General features: G+C 42.1%; 1 pseudogene; it reads left to right on the top strand.

The window, feature by feature from the left end:
- Nucleotides 1–3,173: 3,173 nt before the first annotated feature.
- LOC116843613 lies at nucleotides 3,174–4,781 on the top strand (annotated as a pseudogene).

Raw genomic sequence — 4,781 nt, 5'->3', positions numbered from 1 at the left:
TTAAATTGCATATTTTACCTACTTGATTATCACTGTTGTAGTAACAATAAAAATACTTATTAAGGCTGCTGCAAAGAAATATCAGAATTCAATAAAAGCTCTATTGTAATGTAACAACCGTACGTCTCGCGTTGATTGTTGGTCGTATCGCCGGGAATATCGCTCGTCGGAGTCAAGGATCGTTATATGATTGACACCAGCAAATAATAATAAATAACAATTTATTTGATCTTCAGTATATAGAGCAACGGCGTGAGCTACGCGTGTTTCGGCGTGAGACGGCAGCACTGATCGGGTCTCGGTTTTGCTTGGTCGAGTCTCGCGATTCGGTAGGCGGAGCGAATAGCGCGAAGCTGGGACTTCGCAATAGACACGGCGCGTGGAATCCGCGAATCGTAAGGCGAACGGACGTATAGCGGCGGGGTTCCGGCGGTACACGGGATCTTGACGTGTCGCAGCACGTTCCGCGATATATCGGCCGACTCGCGTATCGCCGTATTTAATAAAGCAAGTATCGACAACGTTCGATCGGGCGCAGCGAACACACTGGCTCGGATGCTTGCTCGTGGGGTCGGGATACGATCGGTACCGAGAGGACTCGATCGGGTTCGCGAACACACGAACTCGTAGGCCGGTCGTTGGATCCTGAGAGGACAGCGAAGTCGGTATCAAGAGCGCTTGATGGAGATAGCGAACACACAATCTCCAGGTGCCGATTTCGTCGATATGGTTTCGGAAGGTGACGGGCAGGTAGAAACGATACGGTCGGATACCTTGCTCTCCGCTCTGAAGCATCGAGTTCGGTCGGCGGTCCGGATCGGTCTCTCCGCTTATTTCTCGGCCACGGTTTATATACCGTCTCGTTACATTTGATGTTGTTTGTTGACGTTACGTGTCTTTAGGCGTGGCGCATGTTTATGTTTGGATTATTTGTTTGGCGCTTAGCGCCGTTTACAGCCAACGGATGTTGTGTTGGTTGTTATTCGGGACGATGCGTGTAAGGCATCGTCACAAAGCTAAAAAGTGAATTTCTCACAAAAGACTACAGCCCCCAACTCCCGTGATAGGGGCGAAGCCCTTCCAATTACATAGCTAGAAATAGATGGTATGACAGATTTTCTAACCTAATACGCCCTCAACTTTGTTTATTAATATCTCGCTTCGCAGAAAAAAGAGCGACGATTTTGTCAAAAGAAAAAGTTGTTTGGCATGCAAAAACGTGTCGATTGAGTCTATTTTTATCGAAATCGGAGATGTTGCCGCTAAACTAAATAATTACCAAAACCACAATTTACCCACGCTCTACATCACAAATAGTAGTACGAAAATCGAAGGAAGTCCCAGATGCGCACATTGACAAACGGACACATCCAATCATATGTCGTTGTTTATACAGTCTCTAGAATATCTCTAGGCATATGGCGTTGTGGTTAGATGTGATAAAAACGAAATAAAAACACAAATATTTTCTACAAAACTATTTTTTATTTCTTATCAGTTGCATATCCATTGCATAAACAAACGATACATAATTAAATAATGAAAAAATAAACGGTGCACATAATTCTGTGTCCAAATAAACAGCAAGCAACTGAACGATGTCCAAGTGAACGATGTCCAAATGAACAGTGCGCATCCTTCTGTGTCCAAGTGAACAGTGGGCGATTGAACGGTGTCCAAATGAACGGTGTCCAATTGAACGGTGTCCAAGTGAACTGTGTCCAAATGAACGGTGTCCAAGTGAACAGTGTGCATCCTTCTGTGTCCAAGTGAACAGACAAGCAATTCCACGGTATCCAAGTGAATGGTGTACAAATGAACGGCACGCATCGTTCTGTGTCCAAGTGAAAAGTGGGCATCTGAACGGTGTCCAAGTGAACGGTGTCCAAGTGAACGGTGTCCAAATGAACGGTGTCCAAGTGAACGGTGTCCAAGTGAACAGTGAGCATCCTTCTGTGTCCAAGTGAACAGTGGGCACTTGAACGGTGTCTAACTGAACTGTGTCCAACTGAACGGTGTCCAAATGAACGGTGTGTATCTGAACGTCGTGCATTTTCTTTCGTGTCCAAAAACAACGGTGCCCAAAGGTTTTGTGTCCAAACGCACCGTGTCCAATTGAACCGTGTGTCAAGTGCCGTGTCCATTTGCACCGTGTCCATTTGCAACGTATCCAATTGTACTGTGTCCAACTAAATGCCACTTCTTCATATACAGGGTGTCCCGCGTAAGACGTGCCAAAAGAAAAATATAAGTAGAATAGATAAAACAACAAAAATTATAGAGGTCATTTTTCAAACTATTGAAAAATCAAGTTTATCAATATTTCATATTTAATTATCATTTTGATATTGCTCGCCTGGCGGCGCCATCAATCAGACAGGTGATCCCGTTACCGACTGGAGCATCGATAGCGCTATCGATGCTTCGATCCAGCACGCATTCACTCGTGTATGAGGAACCGTGCAGATCAGTCGTGTTGTTCTATTTCTCTCTTTTGCTCATTGTTCGCTAAAATTATTCTGTGTTTCTTATTATTAAAAGTGAGAAACAATCCGTGCTCCATTTATTATTCTGCTCATCAGGTTATGGGCCCAGGACAAAGCTTGCGGTAGAAATATGTATATTAATACAGACCGTAATTATTCACTGTGAGAGTGCGAAGTGTGAAATTATTGGGTGTATATCAGTTGGACACGGGGCAATTGGACACAGTCCAAACATAAGTCGCTGTTCCAAGGGACCCTACAAATGTCTCTAATCATACGGTGCTGTGATTGGCTGTGTCCAAATGCACCGTGTCCAAGTGCACCGCTCCCGAAATTATTCAGTTGCCACGTAACAAACATAACGGAAGAAATTTTGGGAAGAGGAATAACGAAGTTCAACGGCTTAGATTTCCGGACTTGGAAATTTGAAATAACGCAGCTCCTCAGGGCTCACGGGCTGAATAACCGGGTGTATATCAGTTGGACACGGGGCAATTGGACACAGTCCAATCACAAGGCGCTGTTCCAAGGGACCCTACAAATGTCTCTAATCACACGGTGCTGTGATTGGCTGTGTCCAAATGCACCGTGTCCAAGTGCACTGCTCCCGAATAACCTCATCGATGGCACTCGACCGAGGGCAGCAGGGCGGACGTTAAAACGTGGGTGAGGGACAATGCCAAGACCATGAGCATTATCTCTACATCCATGGAACGAAATCAGCTGCAAGGACTGATCACATGCGCGACGGCTAACGAGATGTGGGAAACATTGCTAATAATCTACGACCAAAAATCCGCATCAAGTAAACTGCTGTTAATGCAGAGATATCACGAGTATCGCATGAATCTTAACGACTCAGTCGTTCAACACGTGATCCACGTGCAAAACCTGGTAAGTCAACTAAAAGACGCAGGTCAACAGATAGACAATCTGGACGTGATGGCGAAGATTTTGGGTTTGCTCCCCTCTAAGTTCAGCATGCTTATTACTGCCTGGGACAGCGTTTCTACAATTGACCAGAATGTCGGAACTCTTCTCGAACGACTCATAAAAGAAGAAACAAAATTAAATGCTAAAGATGAAAGAGAGTGCTCTCGCGGTCACAAGCGCGACCAGGAGTAGGAAGGACGCAAGAACAAAGAGATAAAACTAACAAGGACACAATATGAATGTTATTACTACAAAAAGAAAGGATATTTCAACCTAGATAGAAAAATGTGTTCATTTTGAGCTCATATTGTATTCATGTATCTTCAAGCATGAGGACAAGAATAGACACCGATGCGGGCTCATATGCACCTCAGAATGTAAACATGTTATGATGTCACAAAAATACCTCATTTAATAATCAACATCATGTCAAGAATTTGCAACATAATTTGTATATCATTTGTGTGCATCATGTCATGAGATCACATAGGGAGCTTTCCATTTAGAAGACACAGATCGACATTGTGTGACACGGTCAAACGCCGTGCTTAGATACTTGATGGAATGCGTTTAGTTCTGAACTAGACCGCTAGAGTCTGCTTATGTCTTCCCATGAAATATCTAGTAAGTTCATTTAATTGAAAAATTAGCGTACCAGGAGCATATTGACATGTTTAAAGTACATGTATAAATCAAACATAACCATATTTATTACTGTTTACGATCGCGATGAGTATAAATATATTTTGTAGATGGATAAAATGAAAATTGTGCATGAATTGATAGAAACTCCTAACTTATATAGCAGTTCTGATGAAACAAGTAGTGCAATGGAAGAATTAAGCAGTAGTACAAATAGTAGCGTCACTTCGTCCAGTAGTAACGAAGATCATGCAGACTTATTGCTTTTTCCTCTTCTGCATTACTTAACAACTGGCCGAAAGAGACATCGAATTATGGATTATCTTTTGGTTATTAACTCCTGGACAGATGAAGAATTTAAGGAGCATTTAAGATTGAACCTGTGCAAAAATTGATTGGTATGAAACATATTCTCTATCGATTTATACATAATGGTCAACATTATTGTAATTATAATGCATGCTGTATAAAGTATAAAAGAAATTTTTTGTTATAGATGAGCTATATTTATCAAATTTTATTCCATCACATTCATTTGGAAAGAAACCGATCTCAGCAAAATTGAGTCTTTTGTTTTTTCTATGGTATATTGCCAATACAAAACCTTTGCGAACTATGGCTGATAGATTTGGAATTTCTATTTCATCTGTGTTTCGCGTTCTCCGTCGTGTCATAGCCTGGTTAATGACGAAATTAGATGTAGTGATTAAATGGCCATAA

This window comes from Odontomachus brunneus, unplaced genomic scaffold (assembly GCF_010583005.1).
Source record: "Odontomachus brunneus isolate Ranch 3 - 2012 unplaced genomic scaffold, Obru_v1 Obru_scaffold_034, whole genome shotgun sequence".
NCBI lineage: Eukaryota > Metazoa > Arthropoda > Insecta > Hymenoptera > Formicidae > Odontomachus > Odontomachus brunneus.
Note: the sequence above shows the minus strand (reverse complement) of the source record. Positions and strands in the feature narration are given on the sequence as shown.